Below are 15,215 nucleotides of genomic sequence, written 5' to 3' on the forward strand. Positions count from 1 at the left end.
GTAGTCCTCTGTGGCAGGCATGTTTACATCTCTGTGATCCTAAACCTCAGGGAATTGCATTTCATTTCAGGACTCCTGAGGCTCTGCAAATCCTATGAGATTTTTAGGTTTGATTTTAAAAAAAACAAGGTGTTGCTTTCCTATGGTTGTGGAGAAAGCCTTGAAAGATACAAGCTAGAGTCCTCAAAGAAATAGAACTATAAAGTATGTTTAAGAAATAGAAAGTGAATTTAACAAACAAAAATGCATGATAACATAATGAGTTCCACATGCATATTTCACCTTGTACTTTCTTTTAAAAATATCTTCATTTTCTTGACAGACAGGAGGCAACAATTCATGATTTTGGATTTGCTCAGGAAAACACTTCTTCAAGTCTGCATTAAGATGACCATGAGTTCAGGCTGGTTTGTGCTGTTAAGGCTGTATTCTTCCTAAATAACACAAGAATTACCCAATTCAATTCAATCCAATTAAATAAGCGTATATTATCAGTATCTCAGCCTTACCGGAGGAGAACGAGTACACAGAACTGCCTCTTCCAGAGCTGCTGAGGGCGTCTGGCTCCCGGGTAACTTAGGGTAGGCTGAGCCACCCAGTACCTGAGCCACCCAATACCCGCATGGCCCAGTTCCAGACTTGGAGCGCTGTGCTTTAATCTCAGTTCATATGGGAGCCAGTGGGGCCAGTGACAACCTCTCTGTAACCACAAGTTCTTTGCTCCTCCCCCTTCCAAAAGGTAAGAACAGTGATGTGTCTCAGAGGGATATTAGTTAGCTTACAAGTATTTGTAACTCTTTCTGAGATCTTTCTGTCATAGTTCAAGAGTCTGAGACACAGGATCACAGAATCACAGAATGGTTTGGGCTGGAAGGGACCTTAAAGATCATCCAGTTCCAACCCCCCCACCATGGACAGGGACACCTTCCACTAGACCAGCTTGCTGAAAGCCCCATCCAGCCTGGCCTTGAACACTGCCAGGGATGGGGCAGCCACAGCCTCAGAGCTGAGATCATTCCAGTGAAGTACAACCTGAATTTGAAGGAATCCGTTACCTATCAATCTAAGACGTTTTCATCTGCTCTGTTTCCAAACTATCTGTAAAACACTTCACTCTTAAACCAAGTTCAGGAGCACACAGGCACCTCATCTGCAGGGAAAGCAGGGGACAGTAGGTCCTGAAACACCTGTGAGGCCGCAAGTGTGGAGCACCTCTGAGTGTGATGAGCCTGTCAGGCTGCAGCAATGTGCAGCACTGCACCTAAGTAAGAGAGGCTTTCTCCACAAGGTGTGTGCTCCTGATCCTCCTCTTTCTAAGACCAGTTACTGTCAATGCTGCCACCGGGCGGTCTGCAGCCATTGATGAAAAATTACGAAATTGTTTCTCTGTCACTATGTTCATAATGGGTTCTGCTTGAATTTTGAACTAGACTTACCTGTCCAAAACACAGCCAGCTTCCTCCCCAGAAAGTCCAAATTCAGCTATATTTTCTTTATTTAAATGGAGACTGTAGTTAATACAGCTATAGAGTTGCATCTTATATCAAAGACTATTTACTCCTTGTACTCTGACTGCTGTCCCACAGCTGCTGTGTTGGTCAGAAGCTGTCAGTGAAGAGACAGCAGTCAGTTGATGAGACTATTCTGCATGGGGAAAGACAAGTGTCTTGGGTGGAGGAGGGGTACCACAGAAGTTATAATACAATCAGTGACACAATGGGTGGTGACAGTATTATCAGAACTGAGACAATGATATTAGAACAACATATTTAAATCAAATGAAAGGAAGTGTTGGGGTTTTTTTGTGCACTGCTTGATTAAATTCTGGAAATGTTGCTAAAGGATGTTGGATAAGCCAGAGGTATAAATGTATTTCTAGCAGGACTAAATATATCCAAGGAGGATTGATCCATGCAAGTTATCAGATAGATCCTCAGATGCAAAATGTTTGGCATGAGGCACCATAGGAAAGATCATAGCATGGTCACAGAGCTCATCCTGATCATCGTAGCCTTTTCTGGAGGGTCTGGACAGTGATCAAGGACAGCTACTGCTCTCAATCACTGCTGTCACTGTGGTACTTGGTTTCAGCTCATGTTAGCACTTGTAACGGGGCTGGGCTCAGCACCAGGGCTTGCTGGGGTTTCTGCTTGCCTGTAGTTTGTGAGGAGCCACTGGTGTGATTTTTTTTTTTTTCATATAATGTAAAATCATCTAATTTCTGCAAACTGAAGTTGACTTCTCATTTTCCTCTACACTACCAGTAACATCCTGTGTGCCTGATACACAGCTTCTTCCTCTCCCTGTTTCCAGTGGTACACCATCCAAACCCCCTCTTGGCCCAAACCACCAGCTTTCCCATCGGTTGTAAAAGTGATGGTCAAGAGACTGGTTGCAGCCACCCTGTTACTGCAGTTACTCCAAAAGATTTAGCTATTGCCTGAAAGGAAACATTGGACAATATGCTGCACACTGTTCAGGGTGTTAATCTTCCTTCAGATACTGTTGTACTCTTAGTGTGACTTCTGACTTTTATAAAAGAAAATAAATGGCTGGTTGCTATGACTGTAGCTTCAAGTCCATCGCTTTAAGTAGTGCCAGCGTCACATCTTTTTTGTATCTTTTCAAGCCTTCCATTTCTTTCTCTCTCATGTTAGACATTCTCCAGTTTACCTTCATTCTGACACTGTGCCCCACTGCAGCCATGCAAAACCTCAGAGCACTCCAGCTTCCTAAACCTCTTTTCCCCCATTTTCCAAAGTTCATCTTTTTATTGCATTTTATGACCTTCATATAACTTTCATACAACGGTCAGATGCACTCACTCCTAGCCCCTGGCCTCTATTTCACTGTAACAGCCAAAAAGCAGAAAGGATCTCTTCATCATGAAACCCAGTCCTGCACTCAGACAAGAAAACATGTCATATAATCCTTGACTTAGGCTGATTTAGCTCAGTCTTAATGTAAGTTGGCTTTTGTGCCCCCTGCTTCCTTCTACAAAGCTGTTCTCACTGCTTTGGTGACAAGAAAGCCTCTGATTTTCAAAATTACCCTGATAGTACTTTTCTGGTTCTTCACTGGCTCTGAGGTATTATTTCTGAAAGGAGCTACCATTGCTTTGCTTTGTGATGCTGAACAAGTCAGGCTCCCCTTAGCTCCTCTGGAAACATAGACTCTGTAGCCCCTTTACTGTCCTTATACCTTCCACGTTTGTATGGAGCCCTCTCCTTAGAAGCCTGTCAGGCAGATGTAAATTGGTGCAGGTGTCTGCTAGAATCAGTATTGAGCTGAAATTGATACACAGATGTGAGCAGCTTCAAAGCTTAAGGGAGCTAGAACCAAGGCGTATGATCTGTGCCTCATCTCCATCTCTTAATAATTAATTATTATTTATTATTGATTATAGTAGTTTGCTCAAAACACTAATGAAAATGTGGCTGCAGCTCCAAAAAGCTGATAGCTTGATTAGGAGCTACATTAAAATTACATGATTCAAATATAATCAAATTTGTTATCCAGTGTATTGCTGATAACTGATAGGATGTATAGATTACACATTCAACATACAGCCACAACCCCTGGTGTTTTTCAGCTTTCCCAGGCTAACTGCCTTTCACACCTAGCTAACATGAGGACAAAGGGCTGATATGATGAGGGACAACTTCCCACTGTTTCTGTTGAGGCCAGAAATGTTGTTTTTCAGGTAACTAGAGTTAGAGAGCTCATAGAAGCCCTTGCTCTTAGTCAGTGTACCATCATTTATGCGTTTAAAGATTGTATTAATCATTTAAGCCACAGAAGCTTCATGATTAGCTCACCATCTACTGTGACTCCTCAACTTCTTTTCCTTGGGGTGTAATCTCTGCTTGGTAAGCATAAATGTTCTTTTTCCAAGTAAGTAACTATGTGGCTTCACTGTAAATGAATTCTGTTTGCTTGTTTGCACTCAGTTTATTGCATCTGCTGGAGGGAAGACCAGTCCTTTTTATTATTTAACAATCCTCACATTTTTGCTTTATGTGCAAAATTTACCAGCAGTATTATCATGGAATCAAAGAATGGTTTGGATTGGAAGGGACCTTAAAGATCATTTAGTTCCAACCCCCTGCCATGGGCAGGGACACCTTCCACAACGCCCAATCCAGCCTGGCCCTGAACACTGCTAAGGATGGGGCAGCCACAACTTCCCTGGGCAACCTGTGCCAGTGTCTCGCCATCCTCATAGTGAAGAATTTCTTCCTTACGTCTAACCTAAGTCTCCCTTCTGTCAGTTTAAAGCCATTCTCCCTTGTCCTGTCACTACATGCCCTTGGAAAAAGTCCCTCTCCAGATTTCTTGTCAGCCTCTTTAGGTAGTTGAAGGCTGCTCTAAGGGGTTGGGCCTTCTCCAGGCTGAAGAAGCCCAACTCTCTCAGCCTGTCTCCATAAGAGAGGTGCTCCAGCCCTCTGGATATCTTTATGGCCATCCTCTGGTCTCACTCGAGCAGTTCCACATCGCTCTTGTGTTGAGGCCCCCAGAGCCAAACACAGTACCCCAGGTGGGGTCTCACAAGAGCAGAGTAGAGGGGCAGGATCACCTTCCTTGAGCTGCTGCTCACGCTCCTTTGGATGCAGTCCAGGATACAACTGGCTTTCCATTTCACTGATAAAAGGTAATTAATATGAAGAGACATGGCAACACACTAAAAAAGGAGTTTCCTTAGTGAGGATTCCCTAGGTATGCTTATGTTTGAGATCAGTCAGTTAACTGGTTTTATCATCTACCATTTTTGTGATGATTCAGCAGAAATATATTCTATAATAATTAAAATTTCATGTATATACATATATTTCATATATTTGATTTGCATTCATGTATTTATCAACCAAATCTGTGACATGACCAAAACAGTACTGAGTTGCTTTGGAAATAATTTGTTTTTCTTATTTTCTTACTGGTATTGATTGTACATCTCTCCTTCCATTTGTTTAAAAATGAAATCCCATATCTGCTCTTTTGTTATATTTACTAGAACTGATACCAGGTTGCCAGAAGAATGGTTAATTTCATAATCCCTTTAATGCCTTTTACATTCTTGTATGTAGCTATGTTTATTTTCTTCCTGCTTCTCTCACTAAATGCACTTTTAAATGCCAAAAAATGTATGTCAAAAGATAGCTGCCGTTGGCACCCACCAGCCAGTTTGTGACAGGATGAGACCACCAAGGTGTATCTCTATAATCAGACAAAGAAACGTGAGTGAAGCCTCCAGAACAGACAGAGCAATATGTATTTGTATACTGACTCCCTCTATTTCCAGGGGGCATCCTTTAGTGGCGAGAGAATTCATTTCCTTTGTTTCTCTTCATCTTGTGGACACAATCACTGCTGCTGTGCTTTTACGCTGATGCTTCTCCACCTTGACATACTCTTCTCTCTTCATTAATTTTGGTGACTGCTGCTCTCGTTTCTGTTTTTGGCGTCCTTTGTTGCTATTTATGGAGTAGGAAGGTCAGTTTGCCCTTTTGAGACTTTGTAAATCCTGGCAAGACCCCATTTGTTTATCTGAGAAAACAGTTGGGATCTCATTGCTTTTCTCATCAACCTATAGTGAAGTTTCCCTTCCACATATAAATGCCTCAGACACCTGATAAGACTGGAGCTAGAGATGGGTAAGAAACTGTTTCCCCTTGCTGCAAAATTATTTGAGATTTCAAATGCTCTGCTATCATGTTGTGGGACTTAGGTCTTAGGTAGCAGTTACCACCTGGAATGTGCTCTGCTGGTGGACCCAGTCTGTAAGGACAAGGACAAACCAGCACACTTCCAGATCTACTGGAAAAAGAGAGAGTCACATACTGGAGTCAGGCACAAATACCTGTAAGCTGATTTAGCACCTGCAATAACCAAATGAGACAACTGCCATTGCAGAACAAATACTTCCTTCCACAGAGAGGTACCCTCCCTGTTTTAACCCAGCTTCCAGACCTATTCCTTCCTGCTTCTCCTTCTGTTTCTCAAAAACCTTAACATGATTTTCAGGCCATCCTTGTCACCCACTTCTCCTTCTGGGATGCTCCAATGGAGCTCCACGCTTGCTTCTTTTCTCTCATGTGTAGCTGCTGGCTGACCCCATATATAGCAAATTATCTCTAGGCAGGTGATAGAGCTGATTTAACTTCTGGACCTCTCTCCTCTGTTCAATCCAGGCCCATCTTGCTGGCATGTCTTCAATAATTATCAGATCCAGAGTGACTAGTGCAGATCTCAGCCAAGCCTCTCCCAGGCTCCTTTCTTTGTGGGGGAAGATTGTGCTGGCCATGCCATGCTGCAGGCATTCAGGCCCCTAGGACTAGGATATGCTTCAAGTCATGCCTCTCATCTTCCGAATCCTCCTGTAACTTGCATAAATACAGATGCAGGCACGTCAAACATAATATGTATCAAATATGTTTATTTGTGGCATAACTCTTCTAGGAGATGCAGTTTCGCTCTCCACCACTTACCCGGAGCTCCTGCCCAGGCCCACACAGATCTCTGCAGCATCCTTTTCTCTGGCCTCAAATTAGCTGTGCCCTAGCATCGGTACTTGGAGGGTGACTTTTGCATTAATCCTAGCATCTCTTTGCCTCCTAGCATCTGCTTCAGACCATGATGGGCCAGTAGTATCCTTTTGTCCCAGGAAAGCCATTTGATGCGAACAGAAGGGCTCTTAGACCCTCAATGGCAAAGCCAGGAGGGAAGTCACAAGCAGATACCAAATGTGACTGCCATTTCTTTCTGAGTCCATTACATACAACAAGATATCTCAGCATTTTCTTACCACTTACAAAAAGTCTTAGTGCCAGTCCTGTGCAAGGAAGTGGTGATGGCACGGACCAGGCAGGGTTGGGAGGTGCTCACTGCTCTTGAGGAGTGGGGAGGCTGTGGGGGGCCGGGCAGAGGAGCACCAGGGGGTTGATGCTGCTGTGAATAATGGGAGTTCCTCAGCCTGAGGATTTCCTCCAGGGTCAGCTGAGTGAGGATGGCTGCTTGGACAGCACTGATTTCCAACAGATGTTTTCAAGGGCAGTTTGAATACTTACTGGATAACACAATTGACTGGTCAGATAGCATTGCCTGGGTTTTGGAAAGGTGAAAACGCAAATTCAGGCTCTTAAGCTAAGCAATGCCGCTAACAAGGAAGTAATGGCCTTTTCGTTCTGGCTTTGTGCATCATGCAATGAGGTCTTGATCCACGACTACAACTCCTAAGCTATAAAGTAATGCAAATAATTAATAATAATAATGAGTTGGGTTTCATTACGTGTCTTGCACTGCAGAAAATCCCCTGTGAGCAGTTACTGCCTGTGAGAATATTTAATGTCTGGCTGCAATTTGAAAATGTAGTGCAAGTGACAGCGTAATAAACCAAAGAACTTCATCAACTTCCAATTGAAATTAATGAGAACGGAACTACTGCATTGTGCATAAAAGAAGAGACTTCTTCCCCAGCCTTACAAGCAGTTGACTCCAGGAGTGACATGGCTCAGTTTGAATTATCTTCTTTTTCTACCTCAAACACCGTTTTTATTGCAGAAAACCCATCTTATTTCAGACAGACAGCAAAAATCACATGGAGTAAAAAGCTAGACTTTTCTCTCAACTCCTGCAGAAGTGTTTTGCCTACATATGTATCAGATCTGTAAAAAATTATGGCTATCTGTATTTTGGAAGACTAGGAACTGAAAATACACTCCTTACCTACAAGACCAGTTTCTACTACACTACTTCAGAAATTCATGCGTAGACCAAATTTTAATGAAAAAAAGAGCCTGTTATTTCAAGGTCATTTCATACCTCTGTGGCAGAGGTATGAAGGTTAGAAGCGGCGTCATGCAAAAGCACAGTGCACTGAGGCATGTCAATATGTTTGTCAAAATGGCTGTGGAAGCGCCTTTCCCATCCCCTGGCAGCAGAAATTAATAACAGAGGTGGCTGGTACTGGTCATTGCATTTTATTACCATGCCATAACACGGGCAAATATGATTCTCCATGCTGACATTTGGCACCATTTCACAGTACCATTTCACAGACCCCTAACAACTGCAGTGGGGCACGGCCCAAGCCGCTCAGCTCAAGGTAACTGAAGTATTCCTTGTCTTCAAAATTACATGTAATATGTACTTTTCCAATAGCTTTCTTGCTGTAAACCCTGCTAAAACTAGAATTAATCTCTTTATTTTTTTCTTTACTAGTTTGCACAGCTCTGCAGAGCTTTAAGAATGTCTGACTTGCTGTAAGCTTTAGCACAGCCATTTACATCATTCCACACTACTATACTGCAGCTGTTTGTGTTACATCTTGTGGGTCACTTGTGAAGAGAAGAGTTGTTATGATGTACTGGACTTGCCGACAGCACGCACAAATCAGAAGAACTGTACTTGGAGGCATATCATTAAATTTCAACAAACAGCTTTACTGGCGAAGTCATTCTTCCTATGAGATCACTAAAGCTGCCATTGCCCATAAACTATTTAAAAGACCTGAATAAAGCGATGCTTAAAATTTTCAGTCGATAAGACTTAATGTTGTGTTTTGTTGTTCCTTTGTTTCTTATTCTCCTACTTAATAGGATATTTTTTCTCAGTGCCAAAAAAATTTCTGCTCATGGACACCTACTTTCAGGATTGTTGGAGAAATAGAATATTTAAATACTAGCTCTGTCTGATACGTACAGAGAGACCTAAAGATCTCTGAGGTTTTTGATGGCTGCAACATAAATGGATGGTTAGCTTGTGACAAAAGCATGCCACATGAGCTGAGTTCAGGTGAGTGTCAGTCTTTACCTCAGATACTGTTGTTTTATTTCTTTTCATACCAGTTATGTGTACTACTTCTAAAAATAATTCTTTTTCATATACTATCAGCCTGCACCCTGGGTCCAATTCAAAGACCATCAAGTCAATGAAGATTATTCTAAGCGAAGATAAAAAAGCTTCTCTAGAAATAGGACAGAGCTTGTGATATTTTATTCTATTTTACTTTATCCAAATGCAAAGACATAAAAACTACAACTTCTGTAAATTTTCCGAAAATGTGATTAGTCTTCACCTTCCAGAGACTTAGAAAGCAGTGCCCAGAGTCCACATATGCTTCTCCAAAATGTTTACCCTCTTGGAACTAGAAACACCATGTCAAAATCCCATCTTCCGTAATGGAATTTATTATTTCTTGGCGGAGAAGGATGCTTCCTCCAGCAGTATTATGCACTAACAAGGCATGAATCAATCTACATTTTAATCATAGCGGAGCCAATACCATCAATTGGTGAAAGTGCTTTTACTTTACCTGAACTCACAGTCACTGGACTCTTCCCAGCAGATTTGCCTTTACGGCAACACTTACTTTTACCATGACATCCCTTGAGTGCTCAGCCTCCATAAAAATAAATAAATTCTTCCCAAACTGTGCTAAATTCATTACCAATGAATCTTCCTTCACTACATGAAATTCTAAAAAGATGGTTTATTTTAAGCTTTTAACAGACTGTTGTAGTTAATCGTGTATATCAGGCAAGAGGCTTGGTTGCTAAGAAAATCCTTGGCATGTTTCCATGGGATTTGTGTGTTATTGACAGAAAAAGCACCAAATGATAGGAAATGCATCTGTTAGTTTGAATAGTTAAACAAAAAAGAGAATAGAACAGTTTTCTGACCAACTTCGGAGTTAATGCAAGCTTAGACCAAAAATAACATAGATCTGTCAGTTTATAGATACTTGTCTTTAGAGATCTGATTTAAAAAAAATTACACCCCATTTCTATGTGGCTAGAACATATGGTTGTCAGTGGCTGCCCTTACACTGCTGCACAGAGGTTCCTGGGATGAGCTCAAAGCTAAAATATGTTATTTGCAGAAACACCCTGTGTGCTTGTTTCTTCCACAAGAAATCTCAGTTGAGTTTACATTTAATGTTCTGTACTGTGCAGTTGTCTGCCATGTGATCAGACAGAGCTTTTTCCATAGTTTCTCCAGCTGTCCCCATTGCCATGGTCCAGAAGAGGGAGAGAAAAGATGGCCTGAGACAGGGAGAGAAGACAAAAGTTGGACCTCCTTTAAAACTCCTTGATATTGCTTGCCTCAAAAACAGACACAGCAGTAGACACCCAGGGCTTTAGCTGAATTAAGTCTGCCTGGAGGAACAGATGCCTAGTACTGGGTCACATCCTGGAGCTCAAAATGTGGCCAGGGAAGTTCTGCCAGGTACAAGGTGGGCACAGCCAGTGGCAGAAACAGCCAGGATTCCAGCATGGACATACAGCTCTGCACAGGCCAGGGTTTAAAGACTGGCTGATTGTGAAATCCATACTTAGTCCACTTTGAAACGTCTATATTTTATATTTAAATAGAGACTGGAGTCACCTGGCAATCAAGAAAAAAAGCAATGGGATTAGATACTATTGATACGTTCCCAGAAACTGTAATTTTAGTTGCTCTGTATTTAGACCTTGGCTATGCTCCATAATCAGTACATGACCTGATAACTTACGATTTTGGAGAATGAATGAGTCCCATAGGTCTCCAGGCCAAATAAAACAGTGGATGTATTGTGGGAGGATATATTATTTAGCAAGATAGCAAAGTTCAATAAAGTAGTGTGGTGGCCAAGGAGCCTATTCAGAGAATAGTTTCCAGGCACACTGAGAACGTGGATCTATAGTGCAAGGTTCAGAAAATCCTGTGGAAAGTGAATTATTCAATGAGATGATAGTTTTATTTTGAATACTTCAATTCATGTTGGGTTTAGGTATCATTTTGTTATGTCTGCACAAGGAAAATCAACCCTACAGCTGAAGCCTACATCCACGTATGGCATATGTGTTGCTCGGTAATTGCCTCCTACAGTGTTTATTTTCCTGGTGAGACAAATCTTGATTTTTGGTTTTCTCATTTAAACACTTCTTTCTTATTTCAATTTAAATACAGGAGGATTTTATAGGCTGAGGAACAGGTTCATGCTTCTGATTACTGTTGAGATAATTAAGCAGCAAAACATTATTGGACAATGAGGGAATCTTATTGGAGGTAAGAAAATTGAGAATGTCAGACTCTCTGATATAATTCAATAACAGCACTGGAGAGAATTATTCATCTGCTGGGAGATAAGTAGTCAGGCTTTTTCTGTTTTCATTCTGCTTCTATTATTTTACTCACTCCGTGACTTTAGGCAAGTCCTCCTAACTTCTTGGTTCCTCAGGCTTCCCTTTCTGCAAAACAACAAATCAAGCTGCCTTGCTGGAATGCTGCAGGAATGGATGTAGTGCTTTATAAATACGTAACAAGCTCTGTTTTTCGCTAAGAGGCAGAATGGATGAATATATATATATTTAATATTTGCCAATGTTCTTGGTATTTTTTCAAGACTTGGCAAAAAGAAAATAAACTTAAAAGCTACTATGACATATCTCACTGCGTGTCAGAGGTTTGTATCAAATATGCGATTCAAGAGTCTCTGAGTCTGCTTTTACAGGAGCACTGAGGCAAGGCAGTTTAGCAATTTGTTTAGCCTGCGTATCCCTAGAAAGAAATCAGATACACATTTTTTAAAGCATCTTCATTTACTTCTGAGAAGAATATCTATCCGCAGTACTTGATGCAGAAAATGTTTTGTGCCTGCATAACATATGCACAGAGCATATGTTTTAATTTTAGTTCAGTACAATATTTCAAATTTAAACAAATTAGCCCAAGGCATAAAGAACTATCATACTTTTTCTTTTTTTTCTCGGTTTTTAACACATGCCAGATTGTAGAGAAGCATTACTAATGAAAAAGGCAATCATATACCTGAGCGTTTTTTATTTACTCCTCCTTAAGGACACAATATACCTCTTTTTTTTTAATTTAGATTTTCATGTAGTGAAAAAAAAAAAACCACTGGTAATGATCTTACGTTGTTATTTCTTCACATATTTTTGTAATCATTGTTTTAAGGGCTTTTTGAGTTGAAGGTGCCATTCAAGCTTTGTTATTCAGAACTATTCCTCTTAAACTCGTCTACTTTCCATGTTTTGTAACCAGGGAATATGGACACCATGGCCCTGTACTACTTCTAAGATAGCTGCTAAAGATAACTAGGAAAAGCAAGTCAGGTTTAAATTTACTGTTCAGGAGTCCACATTTTTAATCCTGTGAAATGGTATCTATTATGTATATTGAACATGTACTCCAGTAAGCCCTCCTTCTCCCACGGAAGGCTTAGCTTAATATGGGATGCTGTTTCTCCAGTTATAAACATTCTATGGCAGTGCAACCACCAAAGGTGATTGCATCACTTGTTATATAAAATTTCAAACTTCATTCACAGTTCAAAGCCTCCTGACAATCCTCGCACTGAGGGGAAATTCAATAGCTAATATTATTGCATGTTATTTGATACTCAGCTTTTGCAAACAATTGTGTAAGTCATTTGAATAGAAACAATGAACAGACTGCTTAAATGACCATTGCTAGAAGAACATTAAAGAGGAGCCCAGATTTAACACCCATATGAAGCAATACCTCTAAGCCTCCTTCCAAAATTTCTTTGGATGTTCCTCCCTCTGTCCACAAGGACTCTTTCATCACCAGCAGGGCTGCCTACAGGGCCCTCATGCCTTAAATCTTCTATTTACCTGACCTGCTCCTGGGAACCTTCCTCAGTCTGTCTGAAGGGCAGGTATCTGGGATGGCTTGAGCAGAATTAATTTAAGTCTTTGCCAACTTGGCTTTTGCTGTCAGGAATGGCTTATTAGCAGCTCAGATGGGAGGCTGAGGAAGATGAAAAGGGCTGGTGCAAAAAGGTAGAGAAAGGGAGAGAAAGGGAGGTGTGTGTATTGAGGGGTCATGCAAAGGGGAATGAGGGTGGGAGAAGCTAGCTAGGGAGTGAAACCTCTGTGGTTGGCTCAACTGGAACAGGAGGCAGATGTGTCCATGGTGAGGTAGCTCAGAAAGGCATCCAAAGCATGAACTTGGTGAAACTTGCTTTCAGGCACTTAAGTTGTCACATTCAGTGTGGCACCAGGTAGCACTAACGTACAGGAGATGATGAGTACAGCATGTATGGCTGTAATCCCACCCTTTCCCTCGTTTCCATGCCTCAAGCAGAGATGCATGCACCCCTTCCTTACTCTGTGCAGGCAGACTCCTACACCCCTTTCACTCAAAGAACATGTCTCTTCCTTTATCATCCAAAGAGAAGGCCATGGGACTCACCTTTTACAACAGTAAGAAACCTAAACCAAGCACTGGTTCCAGCTGTCTCTCCAGCCTGAGAGAATTTAAACTTCAATCACTCCTCTCAGGAGCTTCCAGCCCTGTATGGATAAAGAAATATTTGATGTACCATTTTCTGGAAATCTTCTATTTCCTTATAGCAGCACCTGAGTACCCTCCTGTGTGGTTTATGTTTCTGTAGTGAGCACAGTGGGGTTCTGTAGGGAGCCCAGTCATGTCAGCATGCCTTCAGTATGTGTTGACAATGCCCGCCAGACAAAGCCCCTGTCAGGGACAAACACTGCCTCTTCCCTGGATGGTCTTGTAGTTGGGCCCACACCAAGCTGCTGAGCTTTGTTTGAAGTAGGGCTGCTGTCAATATAAACAGGAGTGTATTTTAGGCATATAAGGAACTGAAAAGCATTAAAGGATTGAAACGTTCTTAGGATTAGACAGAGCAGATTCAGATCCTAAATTCTATATGAATCTTGTTTTAATTTCACCTTTTTTTAAATTTGTTTGGTTTTGAGTTCTGGTCCTAAAAGTTTTGCCTGCCATCATATAAAGATGCTGCGATGGAGCAAATAAGTGGAATTCTGTGTCCAACTCTCAGACTAATTGACTACCTAATTTGTGTTTCAGAACAAGTGCAAGTCCTCATTTTTTTATTGAAAGATGCATCACTGCTGCAAAATAAACTTTTCATATGGGCTCCCATAGACCTACTCTCAATTTATGACACTATATTAGAAGCTGAGTCAAGCTAATATTGTTCATCGGATATGAATAGAACAAATTTTAAGTGCTCTGTGGAAGCACTTTTCCATTTTGAATTTTATATGAAAACCAACAGTCTACTTCTACTTTTTCCAGTGGAGATGAGAGGATAATCTACTGCAACTATGGGAGGTCAAAAGCAGCCTGTGTTCTAAACAGTTATTTCTTAACATGGTAGTTAGTCACTTTCTCATGTCTCTGTTTCTTGGTTATAGTTAATCTTCAAAAGAAGAATGCTTTAAAATTTAAATTAACTATAAAATCTATAAAAATATAAGGTTAAGCATCCCAAACCAGGCACTTTGCAATTACATTTATTACTGCACACTGACTGAACAAGATACTGCATTAGATACAGAAGGACAATTGACATCAAACAGGCACTCTACATAAAATGCAACAATATGTATTGGCGAAGAAAGGCATTTGGGGGGGCATTTGATTAACGTACTTTTAATTGGACTTTCCTGCCTCATTGGTTTTATTCTCTCAATTTAGCTCAAGCTGCTCAAATACATAAATAGCCAAAGCACCTACTATAATTAACAAAACACACTGTTTGCAAATTACCAGATTTGTCAGATTGTGCATAAACAAATAGTATATTATGCAAATATTGTTGAATTACAGAAATATAAACAGGCAAAGAAAGTCTAATATTCACTAAAAAAACTCTCACAAAACCTGAAACCCCCTCGTTGAAAGCTATTTGGGACACTTGATCTTTTTAGTTGTCTATTATTTCATTAAAAATTTGTAGGATGTTCTGTCAGTGCCATTCAATTTTGAGTGTACTAATTTAAGTGTACTAAGTTATGTCCCTCATGTGATGCTCCCATGTCATATAAAGAATACGTGAGACCATATTTGTATCACGAAATTTAAGCAACAAAACTGAAAAGCAAATATATATTGAATGAAGAATGCCTACAGCAAAGAAACCCAACACAAAATGTTGGCTTCTACTGCTACTTATAACTTTTAAAAGATTCTAGGATTTTTAAGAATCCCATGGTATGCACTATAAATCTAGGATGTAATTCAAAAGAATACTTAAAGTGCGCAATTGCTCATGAAACAGATTAAACATTTAACAACTGAGAAAACCATGTAGGTAATTTGGATTTGATACTTACATTCTCAGCAAATGTGAATGACATCTGGCAATAAAGCACATGGACAGAAATTCCATAGTCAGAGTATAAGCTGAGTGAACAATTTGT

The 15,215-nt window shown here is 40.7% G+C and overlaps 1 long non-coding RNA gene across 1 annotated transcript in view; it reads right to left on the reverse strand.

Moving 5' to 3' along the window:
• Window positions 1–353: 353 nt before the first annotated feature.
• LOC115609725 overlaps window positions 354–15,215 on the reverse strand; it is a 48,567-nt gene continuing 33,705 nt past the window's right edge. The window contains exons 3-4 of the long non-coding RNA XR_003991972.1: window positions 13,216–13,316; window positions 354–434 (exon numbers count right to left, since the gene is read on the reverse strand). This is a non-coding gene — a long non-coding RNA (uncharacterized LOC115609725). The remainder of the gene's footprint in view (window positions 435–13,215; window positions 13,317–15,215) is intronic.

Source organism: Strigops habroptila, chromosome 6 (assembly GCF_004027225.2).
Source record: "Strigops habroptila isolate Jane chromosome 6, bStrHab1.2.pri, whole genome shotgun sequence".
NCBI lineage: Eukaryota > Metazoa > Chordata > Aves > Psittaciformes > Psittacidae > Strigops > Strigops habroptila.